Below are 22,919 nucleotides of genomic sequence, written 5' to 3' on the forward strand. Positions count from 1 at the left end.
TGAACATTAAATCATGCCCAGCATAACAAGTCTGATGAAGAAAGCCGTACCCACCAGAGGAACCGCCAAAAGCTTAATGAAGAAAGCCATGTCCCCAGCGGACCGAGCAAAATGATGAAAACTGGTATTCAGAAAAGCAGATGGCCAGTATCATTCCAAAATTCACGGAAGAAAAGCACCGGAGGAAACACAAGTCGACAAGAAAGCAAGGCAACAAGAACAAATTTCAATCTAGCATAGCTTCTTGTTTTCTTTTAAGCACGGTGTAACAAGGAGATCGGTAAGTAGTGATAACAACATGCAACAGCAGTAACATCGCAGTCCCACGGTAGTCCCAGCTACCAAAACTTCCCGAACTACATTGACCTGATTCCTGTTTAGCCCAGGATATGTAGGAAACCTTTGAAGCAAAGGTTCGGTCAAATCTTTTTCAAAATAAAAAAATAAAAAAAATGCTTCACACGGAGTACTCGGATGGGCAAAAATCGCTCGCTTTATCTTTGCACGAAAACCATTCGTGTCTTCGGGCAAAGAGGGGCAGCTGTAAGCACGTGATTTTTGCCCTAAATGAGAATTACTCCCAAAAAATTCAAAAATAAAATAATTTTTCTTGGTGTGCAATTTTTGTGATATTTTGTGTAACTATTTGTATGTTTGTCTATGCATGTTTATTTGTTAAATTAATAAAAAAATACAAAAATAGGCATCTTTTGCATTTTTAGCATTTAATGTCCAAATGAACAATTTTATGCTTAATTATTACTTAATTGTGTGTTAATTGTTATTGGAAGTTAATTTGCGCTTTTATAACTTAATTTAGTTCTTAATAATAATTTAAGTACTTTTATAATTTAGTTTTAGAAAAATAAAAGAAGAAAAGAGAACAAAAATACAAAGAAAAATCGGATTGAGCCACTTCTTCAATTTCAAACCAGAGGCCCAAATAATTGCCCAACTTTCCCCATGACCCGGTCCGTTTCAAACCGGGTCGATCCGGTCCACTCCATTAACCCAACACCCCTTCTTCATTTTTGTCCAACACAAAACAAAACCAAAAAAATAAAAAATAAAAAGTGAATTATCACTATTAATAGTTTTGTTTTTTGTTTTTTATATATATAAAAACAAAATCCGAAAATATTTTATTTTATTTATTATTTTTATTTTAAAAAATATATATATATAGTAATTTCGGAAATGATTTTAAAAAAATAAAAAAATAAAAAAATAAAAAAAAGTAAAAGAATGTAGAAAATTTAAAAAAAGTAAAAAGTTTTAAAAAATTTAAAAGTAAAATAAGGTTGGAATTAAAAAATAAATATAAAGGTATCTGAAAATTTAAAAAATTTAAAGTAATTGAAAGTAGCATTTTTAAAAGAAAAAGAAAATAGTGGTTTGTTTTTTAAAGAAAAGTTAAATAAAGTGAGATTCTCTTTTAAAAAAATAAAAAGTGGGATTTTAAATAAGATAAAGTAATTAAAGTTGGAATTTTAAAAATAAAAGTAAATAAAGGTGGGATTTCTTTTTCTAAAAAAATAAAAGCAATTTGTAAGTGGGATTTCTTTTAATTAAAACAATAATAAAATAATAAAAAAACAAATCTGAAAATTTCGAAAATTTTGCTATAAATAGAAGAGAAAATTTAGGAAGAAGGTGGAAAAAAAGAGAGGAAAAACTAGATAGAGAGAAGAAAAAAAGAGGGGGCGGAGTGAGAAGTATACACCCGATATACATTCTGGATACACTGAATATACAAGGGCAGAATTCATTTTGGAGAGTTTTGAAGTTGAAAAAGAATAGTTACTGCTTCATTGCCTCGCTTAAGATCTGAAATAGTCAGAACCTTCCTGCCTTTTACTTCTTCTCTATACTTGGAGTCGTTTATAGTCTCCTGGGTTTTCTGCTATTCCTACTGTACTGGTTTGCGGTGTTGCTGAATCTGCTGTTGCTGTGTTATTACTGCTGTTGACTTCTCCTTCTTTTGTTCTTGTACTGCTGTTTCCAGGTACACATTTGTACAATCTCGGCTTGAAGCAAAAAAATGAAATATTAATCAGACTTTGTTCCTGTTGAATTCCTCCTGTTTAGATTTGTGGTTGAATATAATTTTTCTTTCTTCGTATAAAGATGTAGTTGAATGATTAATGAATAATGAGGTTGCATATGTATACTTTCTTCATCTAATAATGTTAGTTTAAATTAATCGGAGAATAATTAATCTGTTTTGATATTATGGTCAATCTCATGTTCTAGTATTATTGAATAACAGAATATAAAATGAAAGCAGTTTTTTTTGTACAAACTCGATCGCAATTTTCCATTCGCATTAGCCGTAAACTAATAACTAATAAGTTACGTTTTTCAGCATGTAAATAATTAAGAGATTTTCTTTTATTTTAGAGACGAACTTAATAGAAAATATAGTCATTGTAGGTTTATCCTTTAAAAATAAAAATGAGACGAGCCTCGCCAAATAAAACGTATAGATTGCGGGGCCCTCACAAAATGTATGGTTTAATTAGAATTCGGAAGGACCGTTTAGCGAATTTCACGGTCTTCCCCAAAATAATAACGCGATAATCTCTTTAGGCGCGTGTTTAATATTTTACTTTCTTAAGCCTGGGTGTGCATTTCATGCGACCCGAATCCAAATTCCAAAACATCAAATAAAACGTGTTCCGGATTGTGAGTGCATTTCATGTGACGCAGTCCAAAGACGTGTTTTAAGCGATGTTCACATTTCTTTTTAAAAACAATAATAATAAAGCGGTTAAAAGATAAAATTTGCACATAAGTTCATATTTGTATAAAATCAGATAATCAAGCCGAATATAACAGTTGAGCGACCGTGCTAGAACCACGGAACTCGGGAATGCCTAACACCTTCTCCCGGGTTAACAGAATTCCTTATCCGGATTTCTGGTACGCAGACTGTAATATGGAGTCATTCTTTTCCTCGATTCGGGATTAAAATTGGTGACTTGGGACACCCTAAATCTCCCAAGTGGCGACTCTGAAATAAATAAACCAATCCCGTCTCGATTGTCCTTTAATTGGAAAAACTCCCTTGCACCCTCGCGGGTGCGGAAAAAGGAGGTGTGACAGAATGTAGTTTCCAACGCTCTTAACCGTTCGTTCATACGACATCCGGATAAAAAGATATAAGTGTTTGAAAAAGGACCAATGAGATGGTGCCAAGTAGCACCTTTTTGACTTTTCAACAAAATGGGATATTTACATCCTTTATCTCGTCTCTTTCCCCATTTTTCCAGAGAGCACGACCAAATAACACCCCTAACCTTCCCCTCAAGCTCTCCACAAGGGTTTCCAACAAGATTATCATCTGGGGCACGAAATCAAGTTGCGATAACATTAAAACGATCTCTACGACGTAAGTATCGCTATATTGCCTCTCTTTTTCTTTGTAGTTTGAGTTTTGGAAGATATTTAATATTTAAGAAAATGCCTTATTTCTGTATTTAAGCTTTTAAATATGAAGGAAGGTTGATAAATACATTTCGTAATAGCTAGAACTCACGGGACGGTGATCAGAAGCCGTGAGTTCGAATTATTCGACTTGTTTCGGGCTGTTTTGGGTTGTTTCGTGTAGCTTTTGAGCTGTATATTTTGCTGCTATTTAATAGAGTTTTTGGAGGATAAATGGTGTGGATAAACATCACGTAATGGCAAAATGATGGATTAGTCATTCTTTGTAATATTTTCGGGGTGTCCAAGGATACTACTATAGTCGTCGTTTTTGGTATGAATTGATTGGGGTGTGTTGGGCTGTTGTAAGATAAATATAATATGGATTTCGACTTGCATCTACTGTATGAGGTAATTATATTGTATTACTACATGTTCTTAAGGTTATCTTGGTGTTGGTTAAGTTAAATGGATGAATTAGACATGAACTAGTGAATAAAATTGCTAATTAAGAATAATTGAAGTTGTGGATCATTTTCTTGGTTATGGATATATGGTATAAAGCTGGAATTATTGATGAATGACTTCAGTATCATGTTAATGATACTATTAAGTTAAAGTAAAAAGTCTATAAGGGATGATATGGGGTATACAAATTCCAATTGGAGTTTGTCGCTCGTCGTAAAATAGTTATGACTTTTTGTTGTTTTATGGTGTCTTGTTATTGATAATTATGTATTGCTGGATTTCTCTGGTAATTGTTGTTGGTATATGATATTTGAGGAGGCTCTTGTTATAGGGGAGATGCTACCCGAATTTATATAAACGAGCTACAAGTTTAAGTTGCAGACTTAGCCTTTATTCAACACTGATTTTGAATCTCCTTATGCAATGGTAGATTGAGTTGAGTTGTTTGAAGAGTAGCTTGAGAGGTATTAAGGACTCACCATGGTTAAGGTATGTTAAGACACTTCTCTCTTTCTTTTGGCATGATCTAAATTGAAATGAATACTCTATTTCATAACGGATCTACTCCTAGAAACTAAGGTTGCTCATGTTGTTCTTTCCTTATAAAGTTATTCTAAGCAAGTATGTATGATCCTTGAATCCTATAGAAGCTCACATTGATGGTATAATGTCCATAATGTTAATCGAAGGTGCAACGACCTTAAGTCACTCCAAAAGGTTTAAAACGTGATTCCATGAGTCTAGTATGCATTATATATAGTATCTATTTTACTCTACCGAGCCGCGCTATAGTAGGTCGGGTACGACACCTATTGTGCAACCACTGACCGGTTGGATTTACCGAGCTTCACATGGCCGGGTACGATTCTACCGAGCCTTATGATGGCCGGGTACGTTTTTACCGAGTCCTCTTTGAGGCCGGGTACGATATGACGATGATGATGATGATGCCTACAGAGGCGTATGTTTTTAAAAGTTTATGTATATATATGTATTATGTATTTCATGTGAGTAGCCCCAGAGGCACGCATATGTTACATCTTGTATCTCTTCTATCTCTCTTTTCATTAATGTTCTTGTTTATGTTTTCCTGCCTTACATACGCGGTACTTTATTTGTACTAACGTCCCTTTTGCCTGGGGACGCTGCGTTTCATGCCCGCAGGTCCCGATTGATAGGTTGACAGTCTTCTTAGTAGGCTATCAGCTCAGCGGAGGTGTTGGTGCACTCTACTTGCTCCAGAGTTGCCTATTTGGTCAGTATGCTTTGGATATATATTGATTGGTATGGCGGGCCCTGTCCCGACCTTTATGATTTTATGTACTCTTAGAGGCTTGTAGACAAATGTCAGATTTATGGATACTTGTATGGCCTTGTTGGCCTATGTGTTGAGTTTACAAATGGTCATGTCGACCTTATAGGCCCGTATGTCACATGTATAAGTTTGTATATCATGTTGGGTCGTCATATGTTGAGTATTCCCTTACGTTTTATTCTTGTTATCTCATGACGGGTTCTGGCTCATTTACTCAAGATAGTATAATAAGAAAGATATGTTATGTTGGTACTCGGTTGAGTAAGGCACCGGGTGCCCGTCGCGGCCCTTCGGTTTGGGTTGTGACAAAGTAGCTAAATTTCGATTACTTTTGAAACTGGGCTATTTTTGAACGACCAGTTGTAAATCTGGCTATTTTTGAATTTCTCCCTAAGTTTGATGAGCAAAATAAATTATTGGCCCAACCCCTGTCTGAATTGTTAGTAAAAATTGCACGGGGCGCCCTATTGGTCGCTCTCATTTAACTATACCCATTTTTAAAAGACTTTTAACTTGTACCCACTTTTTAAATAACTTCAGCCCCCTTTCTCCTCCTCCTTCTTCTTCTTCTTCTTCTTCTCCTCCTCCTTCATTTTCTGCTTCTTCTTCTTCTTCTTCTTCTTTCTTCTGCTGCTATTTTTTATCTAATCTACTAGTCTAATACCCTAGAGAAAAGATGATCTGCTGGTGCAATATGTTTTTTTTTTGCTAAAAGGTGCAATAGGTTGACTTTGTTTACAAAATCTCATGCTTAAATGATTTCCATGAGACATTGTGTGATTGCTACCGTTTGTGAAGGCGAGATATTGCACCAGAAGCTTGTTTTCTATCTAGCTTTTACTCCTGGATGATGAACTTCAGGTTTGTATATTATGTAATCGTTCCATTGAAAAGAAAAAGAAGTGAGAACTGGGCCATAACAATTGCAGTAAAAGAATCCAGGCAAAAATTATGTGAAAAGAGTGTCATTTGGGGTAGTGAACATACAATGAACTAAATAACTTTAGCTCTATAACTGAAGTTTCCCAGTTACAAAGACAAAAACTTCAGCTCTAGAGCTGAAGTTTCCCGGTTACAAAACAAAAACTTCAGCTCTAGAGCTAAAGTTCGCCAATTATAAAATAAAAACTTCAGCTCCAGAGCTGAAGTTCGCTAGTTATAAAATAACTTCAGGCCCGACTACTAAAATGCTGGAGTTTTGCGTGATTGCCTTTGCTACTTCAGCCCCGTATGCTGAAGTTATGCGAAAAAGCGGGTACGTTTGCAATTTTTTTTGCAAAGCGGGCACAAGTTAAAACGTGACACAAAAAGCGGGTATAGATGCAAATTCCCCGAATTGTTAAGTAGTGCAACACAAACTCAACTAAATAATCTATCGAAGCCTATTGTGCACGCTTAGTAATTTTTGTAAGGGAACCTTACATAAATGTCCCAAATAAGTTCCAACTTACCAACCTCTAGCTATTAACCATAAACTTACTAAAGCTAGCCAAATATATATAAAAATTGAAAACCCAAATAGATAAGGTTCTTTCTCTCCAACTCCAAGAATCACACGCAAAGATCTCCTTCCATATTTTTAAGAGTGATTAGCAATACATGCAAGACGGAAAGAAAAATTCATGGATGAGGTAGTAAATAAGGTGATAATATATATATATAAATAAATATATATATATATATACACAAAAAAAAATCCAAAAATTAAGCAAAAAGGAGTATAATTTAATGGGTATAGTTAAAATTTATTGAAAACATATAGACGAGTCAATATATAGAATTTGAGGAAGATTTGATGTGGTTTGGACTGATTTAATATCAAAATTCGTAGTTAAAATGTATCAAACATGTATCTCAAACACATGTATACTTGAATATACATTTGATGTACATTTGATACAAATACGATACATATATGATACACAAATACTACAGTGTGATACACATATTATTATTTTTCATGTTCATCTTCTACTTGAATTTTCAATTCAAACCACCTCAAAACTCCAATGAATCATCCCAAAATTAGGATTCAAGCTCCTTATGATGTACCCAATCTATTCTAATAACACCCACTCAAAAGAAGGTAAATTTTGACCCCTTTTTTTTGCTACAAATAGCCAATTGACTAATATTGGTAATAGTAGTTGGTTAATATCAGTAATATATTATGAATTTAGTTTCTCTTTTTGTAAATGTGAGAAGGTTCTCTTTTTCAGCCAAGCCACAGTCAACCTTCTCTTTTCTTTAATCACATAAAACAGCTTGTTTGGATGGTTGTTATGCATCGTTTTATAATGTATTATATTATATTGTATGATATTGTACTGTATCGTTTTGATGTATATAATGTTTGGAGAAATTGTATTGTTTGCTGTCATTTCATAATACCATGCACTAATAATTAATATGAAAAATAAACTTGTAATTTTACAAAGAAAAAGTAAGGTAAGAGGTAAAATTATTATATAAAATGTAGGATAAAGGATAAAATATAATTATTTAACATAAGAAAGGGCAAGATAAGAGGAAAAAGTAAGGTAACGACATGACCACACCAAATCGGTCATTATGTTAGTGGTATTTTTCATCGTTGCGTAACAATGAATTTGACGATATAATATAAATAACAGTCAAACCAAATATTGTATTTAAAGTAATAAATACGATACAATACATAGATAACAATCATATCCAAACAAGCTGTAAGATGTATGTCAAATTCCAATTATTGTGATATTTACTAATCCACTTAGTTTCACCACATTTCATATTGGTCACATGATTCTTTTGCTAAGCGCTCTTTCCACTCTACACATTGTCGGCCTAAGCATAGCTATGAGAATAATTTCTAAAGCCCACGGAGAAAGGTATGGAGCCTCACTTTCTTTGTTGCAAAAACTTACTGAACTAATTTTTCTTTTTCCTTCTTTTTCATGAAGATTATTATGAAAGATATGTACCAATATTAATAAGGTGAAAGTCCACTAAACTAAATCACAAGTTGTTCCCACTAGGTATTCGCAAGGTGGAAATCAACCAACTCTACGGTTTAGTGGCGGAGGCAAAATGTTCGCTAAGGAAGTTCGAAAAAAATAATAATTAAATTTAAGGAGATTATAGTCAATAGCCAATAGGAACTGAACCAACATCTCACAAAAGTCATCCAGCAAGAAAGGGAAAGACCACTTAGCGTAGTGGAATAGGAAAGAGAGCGTCGAGTAAACCTCCTTGACCGTTAAGTTATTTTTTTTGACTAAGGTGATTCAAAATATAATATACTCCCCCATCCACTTTTACTTGTCTAATATTCTAAAAATAGATTTTTACTTTTACTTGTCACTTTTAGCATATTAAGAGAAAACAATTTCTTTTTTCCTATAATACCCACAATATTAATTACTCATTTCAAATTATTTTCTCAAATCTATTAAAAGTATGCATCAATTAATATGAGTATCATGGTAAATTATACACTTCATTTATCATTTCTTAAGAGGTGTGCAAAGTTCATAATGGACAACTAAAACTGAACGGAGGGAATATATATTTAGAGAATAATAAACAAAATTGGCTTTGAGGCGTGAAAATCGACTGTACTTAAAGAGTTATCGCCTGTATACTAATTTAGAGAAAATACAAAACGATTCTCTTCAGGATACAACAAAGCCTGCAATAACACTTGTGATTTTCTATATCCACTTCATTGGAATTCTTGTGTATTCATAGGCAACCAACAGACCCTTTCAAAAAAGACGTCTTGTTTCACAAACAGACACAACTATTTATTCGAATTTTGAATTTAAAAATTCAAATAAGTTTGATTTTTCTGTTAAAAATAATTAACTCTAGGATCTCGTGCCTGTTGAGTCAATCTCGTGCCTGTTGAGTCAGTCTCGTGCCTGTTGAGACAATCTCGTACCTGTTGAGACAATCTCGTGCCTGTTGAGTCAGTTCCGAGGCTAACAGGAACGGTACGAGTAAGGTCGGTCCCGGGAGTGTTTCACATGACAGACACGAGACTTCTTTCTTCCGATGTGGGAAGAATCCCACTTCCAACTTGCCAATAACAAACTATCTTACAATCCCCCACTAGATTGTTATTTCGCTTCATAACACTTGTGAATAATTGAAAGTATCTTTTACAGATTTGAACTTTCCTTTAGTGTAAGTATATTAAAGTTTTGACGAAGTTAATGGTATCTTAAGATTTGAACCACAACTCATTGTGCCAAAACCGAAAGTACCACACACACAGTGTTATCTAGTAGCTTAGAAAATCCAGTATTCGCTTTAGCACGTTTACGGCCATGTGCTCATCCTGAATTCATGAATATTTACAAGATAAACCCTTTAAATCTTGCTAGAAGCGGCACCACTTCAATATTCATATAGGTGGAATTAGTTACTATGTCCCTGTTACTCCAGACATTAATAATTCCATTAAGATTAATCAACCTCTTCATGTAACAGTATGCACTTTGGAGTTTGTCTTTATGCCCCTGTTATAACAAACATTTAACAACTCCTTAACTCCTCATATAACAGTAAGTAGTACAATAGAATTAGGGCTCCTAAAGAGGAGATCGGTGCTTAAACAATACAAGTAACTTGTTATTACCCATTGAACTTATATTGTTAGAGTGTATACTAACTCAAAGTGGGGTTCCTATTCCCTGTATTTAATTTAAGGTTCTCAGCCCCATCCCTCCACAAGTTTGTTGTACTACATCTCTACCTAATGGCTTCGTAAGTGGATCAGCAAAATTCTTATTTGATCTCACATATATTATAGCTATAGCTCCATTTGTAATTAATTCTCTTATATAAGCATGTCTCAAGCTTATATGTCTCGATTTCCCATTATATATTTTATTGTGAGCAACACACATTGTAGTCTCACTATCACAGAATATGGAAATGGCTGGTATAGGTTGTGGCCACAACTTTATATCAAGTAACATATTCCTCAGCCATTCTGCTTCTTTTCCAGCAGCTGCTAATGCAATAAATTCAAATTCCATAGTAGAATGGGAAATACATGTTTGTTTCTTGGATGCCCAACTAATGGCTCCACCGCCTAGAGTAAATATCCATCCTGATGTGGATTTATTATCATTAACACTTGTAATCCAACTTGCATCAGAATATCCCTCTAATACATTAGGAAAACCATTATAGCAAATGCCTAAGTGCTTTGTATATTTTAAATATCCAAGTACTCTACTTATTGCTTTCCAATGATCATTACCTGGATTACTGGTAAACCTTGAAAGTTTACAAACAACAAATGCAATGTCGGGTCTAGTGCAATGCATTGCATACATCATACTACCTATCGCACTTGCATACTCCAACTGTGCTACTGCTCTTCCAGTATTTGCAGTTAGCTTAACACTAGAATCATAAGGAGTATTATACCCCTTTATTCCTAAATGACTGAATTTAGTAAGGATTTTATCTATATAATGTACTTGTGACAAAGTCACTTGCTTGTTATCTCTTTTGACCTTGATTCCCAAAATAGTATCAACTTCATTTAAATCCTTCATTTTAAAACTGAGGTTAGATACGTCTTGGTCTCGGTAATTCCTTGTATTTAATAATTTCAGAAAGCGACAATTTATTAGCACCAATACGTTTTCCATTTATTTCAGTCATTTCATCAACATTGTCATTTATAAATCTATTTTCAATAAATTCAACATGTATAGATTCTATAATGACATTAGATTCTAGATCTAGCAGTCTATAAGCTTTGGAGTGTTGTGCATATCCTACAAAAATACTTTTAATTCCTCTAGGACCCAATTTTGTTTTTTGATAGTCAGGTACTCTATAATAGGATATACACCCCCACACTTTAAAATAATTTAAATTTGGTTTTCTACCATTCCAAAGCTCATAAGGCGAAATATGCATACTTTTTGAAGGTGCTCTATTTAAAATAACATGCAGTTAGTAGTGCTTCACCCCATAAATTATGTGGTAGATGTGCATTAAGTAACATAGCATTAACCATATCCACCAAAGTTCTATTTTTTCTTTCCGCTAACCCATTTTGTTGAGAAGTATAAGGGGCACTCATTTGATGTATTAGGCCATGCTCTTCACAGAACATATTAAATTCGTTAGGAAAATATTCTCCGCCTCTATCACTTCGAATAATTTTAATTTTCCTACTCCTTTGATTTTCCACAACAGACTTGTATTCTTTAAACTTTTAAAAAGCTTCGTCCTTAGTTCTAAGTAGGTAAACATATGTAAATCTAGAGAAGTCGTCTATAAAAGTAATAAAATATCTTTTGCCTCATCTAGTTAATTCTCCATTTAATTCACACAAGTCTGAATGTATTAAATCTAATAGTTCTGTGGATCTTTCAACTTTACGAAATGGTTTCTTAGTCATCTTTACTTGTATGCAAATTTCACATTTTATATGTTGAGTTTTACATGAGATATAACCATTTTTGGACATATAATTCAAGGAGCCAAATTTAAATGTCCTAGTCTAGCATGCCATAAACAAGAATCAGGCTCAACAATGTAAGCAGAAACATAATTTATTTCATTAATACTCAATTTGAACATGTCGTTACAGTTATAGCCTTTTCCAACAAAAACTTCATTCTTAGACACTATTACATGATCAAACTCAATAACTATCTTGAAGCCTTTCTTTGACAGCAAAGCAGCGGACATTAAGTTTTTCTTCATATCAGGAACATGATACACATTCAGTAACGTCAACTTCTGGCCAGATGTGAAGTTAATCTCAATACTTCCTTTTCCAGCAACATCTGCCGCAACATGGTTTCCCATCAAGACTTGTTCAGAATCCTGCACTTCTGCATATGTCTTGAACATCTTCTTGTCATAACAGACATGAATAGTAGCACCTGAATCTAGCCACCAGTCTTGAGTATTTGTAGCAGCGGTAGCCACATTCAACTCTATGACCATACCAATTTGCATTGCGGAAACCATGGCAACCAGTCCTTGGGCAGAATTTTCCACTACGTTTGCCTTTTCAGAATTTCCAGATTTTTTAATCTTTCCAGACTTTTCGGTATTGCCTGCATTGAAATTTATTTATGCCTTTCTATATTTGCAGTCCCGAATCATATGCCTTTCTTTCCACAATGATGACAACTAAAGTTCTTTCTCTTTTTAAAAGAAGACTTTTTGGAAACTTTCAGATGTTTGTTCCCACTTCCTGAATCATTCTGACTGACAAAATTGACTGCGGAACTCGAAGGCTGACTAATAGCATCACGAGCACGAGTCTCACTTTCAATTTGAATGTGAGTACGAAATTGTTCCACAGTCATTTTATCCATAGAATGTAGGATTTTCTTTCTATAGTCATTCCAAGAGGAAGACAATTTCGAAAGAATAGCACCTATTTGAAGTGCATCAGGAATTTTAACTTCAAGATCACTTAGTTTTGATACTAAGATTTGCAGTTCATGAATCTGATCCATTATAGGCCTAGTATCAAATATTTTAAATTCAAAGTACTGCAGAGCCAGGAATTTGTCAATACCTCGTTTTTCATTCTGGTATGCAGTTTGTAGAGCAGTCCAAATCTCTCTTGGCGACTTCAGATTGCAGTAAAGATCATAGAGTCGATCTGTCAAAGTATTCAGAATATGGCCGCGACACAACAGTTCATCATATTCTCGTTTCTTCCTTTTTTCCTTGACTACGTCAGAATCTTCTGCTGTGGGCTCAGGCATCGGAAGCAAGGCAGAATCAAGAACATAGTAGATATTGAGAGCGGACAACAAGAATATCATCTTGTCTCTCCAACGGGTAAAGTTCGTTCCATCAAAGCGATCAAGTTTGATAAACTCCTTCGGATTCTCAACAACAGACATCAATTTCTCCATAGTAGAATAACTCTTTAAGATTGTTAGAAAATAATAAACAAAATTGGCTTTGAGGAGTGAAAATCGACTGTCCTTAAAGAGTTATCGCCTGTATACTAATTTAGGGAAAATACAAAACGATTCTCTTTAGGATACAACAAAGCCTGCAATAACACTTGTGATTTTCTATATCCATTTCGTTGGAATTCTTGTGTATTTATAGGCAACCAACAGACCCTTTCAGAAAGATGTCTTGTTTCACAAACAGACACAACTATTTATTCGAATTTTGAATTTAAAAATTCAAATAAATTTGATTTTTCTGTTAAAAATAATTAACTATAGGATCTCGTGCCTGTTGAGTCAATTTCGTGCCTATTGAGACAATCTCGTGCCTGTTGAGACAATCTCGTGCTTGTTGAGTCAGTTCCGAGGCTAACAGGCACGATACGAGTAAGGTCGGTCCCGGGAGTGTTTCACATGACAAACACGGGACTTCTTTCTTCCGATGTGGGAAGAATCCCACTTCCAACTTGCCAATAACAAACTATCTTTACAAATCCACCCCATGCTACAGTCCTAATAGAAACTATGTACAAAGAACTTACATACTAATTAAAAGTTAACTCACCCCACCTTGAGAAATTAATGTTCATGCACATGTTACATTCCAGCTTTCCCAAGCTGTTAAAGAGGATCTGAAAATCGTTGTTTTGAATTTGATAAAATGCACGGAAATTAATGTCCAATATTGCAGGCATGCATTAAATTCTAGCTGTTCAAATTTCTTACAATAAATTGTTTTCAGCTTTGAAAATGTAGGTATTGCCTTTACTGTGACATCTCACATACCTTCATATGCAGACCTATCATATATAGAGGGCAAAGAGAAACAACATTATTTAGCAGTTTAGTAAAAATCAAGACTAGGAATATTATTGTTAGATCAGCATAATACTGCTGCAGAAACTTTGAGCATATGAATGTATTTTTTGTACATATATACATATAGTTCGATAAGGACATGACACTTGATAGGAAGATGTGAAGGTCGAGTATTAGGGTTGTAGGTTAGGAGGTAATTGGGTTTTGCATTAGTTCGTTCCGTTGCTAGAGTAGTCTTGTAGGGTTTTGTCTAGGTAACGAGTGGCAATGTCGTGTCTTTCTATTTCTTTTTTAGTGCCGGACCTATTTACTAGTTATCGCTTTTGTTTTGCAGCTTTCTTCTGGATTTTATGTTGTTCTTGTTTTTCTTATATTTTCTTATGATTTCTGTGATAATACTGATATTGTCTCCTTTTGTCTTATATTGAGCCGAGGGTCTTTCAGAAACAGCCTCTCTACCCCCTTCGGGTAGGGATAAGGTCTGTGTACATACTACCCTCCCCAGACCCCACTAGTGGGATTTCACTGGGTTGTTGTTGTTGTTGTATATACATATAGTTCGAACTAGGAGCGTCAAATGGACGGGTTGGGCTAATTTTAGATGGGTCAAAATGGGCTGAATCAAAAAATGGACGCCCAAAAGTTACTTGGATTGAGATGAGCCGGGTCAAGATGAGCTAAAATTTGGGTCATAGAGCAACCCACCCAACTTTTACCAAGCTTTAATTAATGTGTCTCGTTTTCTTATGAATTATTTAATTATCAAATAAGATTTCTTTTCTTTTGCTATGGTTATATATAATATATCAAACAAAAAAAAAGTATTTTAAAATTATTTTGACAAAGTTACTTATAGATCAGTTTGACCTAAAAATCAACCCAACTTAAGATGGATAGAGATGATCTAGGTCAAGATGGACTGAATTCAACAAACTCAATGACCGACCCAACCTTGAGCGAGTTGAATTAGTTTGGGCTCAAATTGCCAGCCCTAGTTCGAACCGAACCGAAATCACCCTAGAGATTCGGCTTTAGAGCCAAGCAATATTGGTTTTTTTTTTTGATTTCCTATCCGGTGTGCGGTACTCGCATTGAAGCCCAATTATATCTAGATTTGCGTCGGGTAGGGCCCATTCGGGGGCAACGCTCCCTACTATAGTTTATCCATACCCAGGACTCGAACCTAAGTATTAGTTGGTTTACTTGTACATATTACTCTTCTTGAACCCAAAAAAAGAAAAGAAAAAACATTAGTCTTTACTTAGATGATCCATACTAATGACAAGAAAAAACATATAACCAACAACTCTATATGGACTAATTTAATACGTATACAATAAGTCTTCACTTCTCACATGTAAAAGTTGAAGTTGTGCATCTCAGGACACGTACGTCCCACCCCTGCACTTCTTTCTACTCTTAATACTTGTGGTTACAAGTTTTTGAGTTTTCTTTTAATTATTTGAACTGGTTTTTCTTTTTTGGAATTATTTGGAAAAAATAATTTACATAATACAAAAGTTTGTATGATGGCCAGTCGAGACTATTACATATACAAGGGAAGGTAGAAGCAACTATTTTTTTCCCGAAAAAAAGTACGTAATATTGATTGAATAAAGATGAATATTCAAGTAAATAAATTTAATTTGGTGCATATATAGAGTACAACAATATTGACATTATGTAATGTGGAATAACTTTTGTTTCTATTCTTTTTACACAATTATATTAACAAGGAAAAAAGGAACTTAAATATATAGCATGACCAAAAAATTACTGAATTAAAACTCATAATACTGATTCTTGGCCACCGGGTTATATGGAGCAATTACACAATTATATTAGCCAGTAGTTACAATTAAAAAATTTTAATTTCAAGACAATTCGGGACACTTTTATCTCGAAAAATTAAACTAAAAAATTAAAATTCAAAACACACTAACTAATTCCTAAATAGCAGCATTTTAGAATGGCTATCTGATGTCATTTCTATGGGTTGTTTCCCTGAGATATTTTTTTATTCCAAATTTTTTGATAATGCAAGTTACTTTTTGATGGACACACAACCATATACGTCAAAATCTCTCTTTTTATGTTTTTTCTACTACACAAAATTAAAAATTACACTAAGTAGTAAATTATAAAGCCAATAACATCTTTACGCAACTAACCCACTTTCAATAGCATTTATTACAAACGGTTGATAATAAATATACTCACATGTCTGTCATATTATTCTAAAATATTGTACTTCGTTTAAGTAAAATAAAGATTTTTGAGAATAATTACAGTTGAAAAAACTTAGTCCTATTGTGCACCCTTTAATTAGGTGGTCGTATGAACTTATAATTTTCTAACCCCTACATAAAATCTTTTAATTTCCATGAATTCCAAATTATTCCATTAGAGGTTAATACATATAACATCGGAGATGATTTCTTCATTTCTAAGTTTGGATGTTTGCAATAAAAATTGGCTTATAAAATTTTTTGTATCCCTAAAGTGGAAGTATGTAATACATACGTCATACACATATACTAGTACTACTTTTTAGAAAATTCTGAAAGTTAGATTCGAATTTTCTTTTACAAATTCCCTCCTCCCTACAGAGTTTCTCATATTATTTATACTTGCTTGGATATGTATATGATTCTAGACTTTCTGTTTTTATTTAATTTCTCTTTTTATAGAAAATTGTCTTGTCAATTAAAATGCATTTACATTAATTAGGAAGTGATTGACATTAAATTGAGCAATCAAATATGGTTTAATATATAGTCATCATAGGGGAGGCAACTTCAAGTTCAAGACCCTATTTATTTGACCGAAATACTTGTTGGAGAATCTATCTATAATTAAAAGCCAAAGACAAAAGCCCCTCATGAAGTCAAGTGGCAGATTCCTAAAAATACACTTGGCACTTTAAGATATTGCTCCACATTATCTATATATATTATTATTAAAAGGAGAGGACAAAGCTCTCTCCTTTAGCCAAGTGTCAGCCTAAGAAAAAGCCACATGGCATAATTAGTTACTAATTAGTTGGTTAGTTAATAATTAGTTATTGATTATTATTTTTGAATTTAAATATCTATAAATAACGGAAAAAAACTACCATATATATATATACATATATATGTTACTTTATTTGAATTAATAAATATCGATATCTTATAATTATCTATAATTAAAAAAATAAAAATATAATCTATATAAGAAAATATCTACCTATTCAAATTGGGTGAGAGTAGTTTCAAGTTGGAGTCTTAAAATTATTTTAAAATAAAAAAATAAAAATAAAAATAAAGAAATAAAAAAACTTTTGATTCAAATTGTGGAGTAGTTTCTTTCTAATATTGTAGTGTCTCTCTCTCTCTATCTATCTATCTATATATAGAGCAGAACAATAGAATGACACATGACATAATTAGTTATTAAATTAGTTATTGGTTATTCTTTTTAATTTAAATATATCTAAAAAATGAAAATAATTAAAAAAACTACCATATATATATATATATATATATATATATATATATATATATATATATATATATATATATATATATATAATTGGTTATATATATATATATATTAATTGGTTACTTTAATTTAATTAATAAATATAGATTTCTTATCTATATCTATATTAATAATTAACTATAATAAAAAAATAAAAATAAAAATATATAAAAAAATAACTACCCATTCAAATTGGGTGGGAGTAGTTTCAAGTTGGAATTTTTAAATTATTTTAAAATCAAAAAGCAAAAAAAAAATAAAGCTATAAAAAATGAAAAAAAAAAAACAGAAGAAAAACTACCCATTCAAATCGGGGAATAGTTTGTAATATCGATATCTTATAATTATCTATAATTAAAAAAATAAAAATATAATCTATATAAGAAAATATCTACCTATTCAAATTGGGTGAGAGTAGTTTCAAGTTGGAGTCTTAAAATTATTTTAAAATAAAAAAATAAAAATAAAAATAAAGAAATAAAAAAACTTTTGATTCAAATTGTGGAGTAGTTTCTTTCTAATATTGTAGTGTCTCTCTCTCTCTATCTATCTATCTATATATATATATATATATATATAAAGAGAAGTAAATAATTATATATATCTAAAAAATAAAAATAATTAAAAAAACTACCATATATATATATATATATATATATATATATATATATATATATATATAATTGGTTACTTTAATTTAATTAATAAATATAGATTTCTTATCTATATCTAAATAAATAATTAACTATAATAAAAAAATAATATAAATATATAAAAAATAACTACCCATTCAAATGGGTCGGAGTAGTTCAAGTTGGAATTTTTAAATTATTTTAAAATCAAAAAGCAAAAAAAAAAAAAACTATAAAAAACGAAAAAAAACAGAAGAAAAACTACCCATTCAAATCGGGGAATAGTTTCAAGTTGGAGTTTTAAAATAATTAAAATTTAAAAAAGATATCTTATAATTAACTATAATAAAAAAATAAAAATATAAATATATAAGAAAATAACTACCCATTCAAATTGGTAGTTATTTTTAATTAATAATTAGTTATTGCTTATTATTTTTGAATTTAAATATATATAAAAAACGAAATTAAAAAAATACAAAACTACCATATATATATATTGGTTACTTTATTTAAATTAATAAATATAGATATCTTATAATAAACTATATAAAAAACGAAAATATAAATATAAAAAAAAACTACCCATTCAAATTGGGTGGGAGTAGTTTCAAGTTGGAGTTTTTAAATTATTTTAAAATAAAAAGGCAAAAAAAAAAATCTATAAAAAAACAAAAAAAAAAGAGAAGAAAAAACTACCCATTCAAATCGGGGAGTAGTTTCAAGTTGGAGTTTTAAAATAAAAAACGAAATTAAAAAAATATATATAAAAAACGAAATATATATTCTTTTTGAATTTAAATATATATAAAAAACGAAAATAATAAAAAAATATAAAACTACCATATATATATGAATAAATAAATATATATATATTAATTGATTACTTTATTTGAATTAATAAATATAGATATCTTATAATTAACTATATAAAAAACGAAAATATAAATATAAAAAAAACTACCCATTCAAATTGGGTGGGAGTAGTTTCAAGTTGGAGTTTTTAAATTATTTTAAAATAAAAAAGCAAAAAAAAATCTCTATAAAAAAACAAAAAAAAAAGAGAAGAAAAACTACCCATTCAAATCGGGGAGTAGTTCAAGTTGGAGTTTTAATATAATTTTAATATAAAAAATAAAATTAAAAAAATAATAAATTACCAATTCAAATTGGGGAGTAGTTTTAAGTTGGAGTTTTAAAATTATTTAAAAATAAAAAAACAAAAATAAAGTAATAAAAAAAACTTCAGAGAAAAATATTAAATAACGTAATATGCTAATGAAACTTTCTATTAACAAAGTAATAGTATTAAATATTGAAAGATATAATAAAGAAAAATACATAACAAAAACGTTATTCGATGCGCTGCCTGTATAAGTCCCGTTAGTTTAACATAGATTTTATTCACTAAAATTTAGATAATATTATTAAGAACAACATAATAAAATTTAAAATAAAAAAAATCAATAGTAATAAATTATATATCTTCTCATATATTACAAAAAGAAAGTGAATACTAAATATTGTTTAATATAATAAAGAAAAATAGAACAAAAAAATTATTCACTGACTATATAAGTACGTTTGATTTAATAGAGATTTCATTATTGGGTATATCGTATTGACAAACAAGATGACAATTGAATTTTATTACAGCAATACGATCTAATAGGATCAAATAAGCCTGATCATAATTTAATTTAATTAATATTTTTTTAATATTGACCGCGCATCGCGCGGGTACGACTACTAGTTAACGTTAAGAGAAAAAGAGTTGTAGTAAATATATATAAGTCTTGACCCAAAAGGAAAAAAAACACAGTTAAAACATTTTTACTTTTAGTATCTGTTGAATATTATAAAATGAAGACATAAAGAGCTAGCGTCTAGTGCCATCAGTAGGAATTTAATTTGTTCAATAGATTTGATTTCTAAAAATTCTGAATATTATATAAAATAGATAAATAGTAAAATGAAGTAAAATATTAATTTGGAGTGTCTTTAATAAAGAGTCTGTAAATCTGGACAGAAGGAACACAATATTTGGATAGAGAATAGAATTAATCTTTATAAATTCACGTTGATTGTCATCCTTTCTATAATAGCTCACTCTAACGGCCAAGTTTTCTTTAGAACTAACTTATTGTTATGCTATAATCAAGGGCAAACGTAGCCTTTAACATTCGACATTGAGTATAGATACGTAGGTAAAAATCTACTAAAATTTTAATAAATATTAGATTTGGAATCCATAATTTTAACAATATAATTAATTCATTGTAAAGTTGAATACATTAAATTTTAATCATGGATCCGCCTCTAACTGTAATATATGTTCTCTATTATACTTCATTGTAGTAGCCAAAAAAATCCAGAGCAAAAACGAGGTTGTTAAAGTAAGTTTTGACTATATATACATTACAATAACAATAACAATAACCCAATAAAATCCCACTAATTGGAAACTGTATATACATTAATGTCAATATTTGGGTTTAATGTTTTCTTTGTTTTTTCGCCTTCAACACAAAAGTAATGGTGGAAAGGAAAAAAAAAAAGGAAAAACTATAAGGACCTGTTTGGAAGGCCACCCTATAATTGGATTTGTGTGTAATTGAGTGTAATTACACGGTTTTGGCATATTTGTTTGACTAAGTAATTGTCAACATTTAATTGGATATAATTGAGGGGGCGTAGTTACACTCTACAATTTTCAAGGGGAAGCTGAGAATTGCTCACAATTATATTGTGCAATTACAAGGTTATTTTTTGAATCTCTTTTCTTTTCTTTTAAACTTACTTTTTTATTCTTTTTTTAAATAATTTTTTTTAACTTTTTAATTTCTTTTTTTAAAATAATTTTTTTTCACATTATTTTTTTCCTTCTTATTTCTCATTTCTGAACCTTTACTTCACGTGTTTCTACATAATTTCTCATATTTTATTTCTTTTGTTAATTATTTTTCTTTATTTTTTTATTGCACTTAGTAATGTTATTATTCTAATTTTACTAAAAAATTATACCTCGTAATCTTAGAAAGAATAAGTCATTCACAAACTTGACTTATAATGAGTAATGATGTCATTAGAGTTGAATTTCTTTATTAGATGGGGTTATATGCAAACTTAACTATGTTAAAATGATATATTACTTTTTAATATTTAGATAATATTCTATTTTTCAACATTCTTTTTTGTGATTCCATGTAGTTACTCATATTTTTTATATTTTTTTCATTTAGCATAATTGTGTTATAATATTCTAGTTTTGAAATTACTCCTCCTAATATTAAAAATAATGAATCATTAATAAACTTAGCATATAACGAGTGATGTCATTAAAGTAGAACTCATTGTTAAATGAGGTTATAGATTTATGTCTTCCTTTTCTTTTGAATTATATTTACTTAAATTATGTTGAAACTTATTTTATGTTATGTTATAATTTTGGATGAGAGTATTATGTTAATTTTTTTGGATTTTGAATTTATGTTATATTTTCGTTTCCATTTTATTTACTTTAGTAGTAGTCACTTATTAATTCAGATTGCATTTTATTCATTGTTCAGTTCGAATTGATAGATTATTTTTTCATAAAATATTTGAGTAATGTTATGGCATTATATTTATAAAAATTAATCACTTTATCAAGTATGCAGTACATGATGTTCTTACAAAATATGTACTTTTAGTTTTTACAATTGATTAAAGTAAAATATTATTAATTTGAAAAGTATATATCAATTGTTTTTACAATATTAGTTACAAATATACAATTAGTAATTAATATATTTTCAAGAAACAATATCTATCTTAAATGTCAAATTTAATATTATATATATATATATATGTTAAATCTTAACTTTAAATTTTTGATAATTAATTTTATATTTAAAATTTAATCTAACTGTATAATTATACTTGTGCAACCACAATAGACTTATAATTACATCATGACAAACAAATAGGTTGTCGTAATTATACTACTATGTAATTATTAAGCTGTGTAATTACTATCCTAGTAATTACATAAATTATTACCTAGTTACTTTCCAAAGAGAACTCAAAGAAAAAGAGCATGTAAAATTTGTCAGTGCACCAAGTACATCATAGAGCTAATGCAAAGTGTGATATGATCAGAAAATGTAGAATATAAATGGGGCTGGTCCAATGCCTAGACAAAGTAACGTAAAAACAGCTTGCGCTCAGTTGTCATATTTATGGTCTTTCAATGATTTATATTGACAGACAATCTAGAACTCTGTCAAGTCTTACAAGTATTTAAATGAACAAACAAAAATACCATATAGTACAGTTAGAAACAAATTTGCAGTCCATATAAAATATTGTACTAGCATCTTAAACAAAAAATGTTGAATTACACGTAACTTTACTTTACATATGAGATCGCACTTGCTACTTACTAGTCACACTATATAGACACAATAAAATATAGATAGTTGGTAGTTGAACCACTTTAAAATAAATAATTTTATACTTTGTTAGGACCATAGCCACAAGAGAATAGTGTGTGCAAATAAATAGTTGAAAATATTTGGATACTACATATAAGGTGTAAGTATCTCTTAATAGGGTGATGCCTTTTGAGGAAAATTGTGCGTACTTGGCCCAAAGCGAATAATATCACACTATGTAAGAGTATCTTCGAACTGGTTTAGCCCAACAATTGGTATCAGAGCCAAGTTTAGCGGGACGAGCATGAGGATAGCGAGTGATGGCGTGGGTCTTGGTTTACTTTCCCTTACGAGCTTAGAGGTGCACACAGACAAAAAGAAGCTA

The 22,919-nt window shown here is 30.8% G+C and overlaps 1 long non-coding RNA gene across 1 annotated transcript; it reads left to right on the forward strand.

The window, feature by feature from the left end:
- The first annotated feature begins 3,275 nt into the window (after positions 1–3,275).
- LOC142163555 (uncharacterized) lies at positions 3,276–5,467 on the forward strand. Its single transcript, XR_012694502.1, has 3 exons — positions 3,276–3,391; positions 4,325–4,383; positions 5,059–5,467. It is a non-coding gene; the product is annotated as an uncharacterized LOC142163555 (long non-coding RNA).
- Positions 5,468–22,919: the final 17,452 nt, after the last annotated feature.

The sequence above is a fragment of the Nicotiana tabacum genome, chromosome 8 (assembly GCF_000715075.1).
Source record: "Nicotiana tabacum cultivar K326 chromosome 8, ASM71507v2, whole genome shotgun sequence".
NCBI classification, from domain to species: Eukaryota; Viridiplantae; Streptophyta; class Magnoliopsida; order Solanales; family Solanaceae; genus Nicotiana; species Nicotiana tabacum.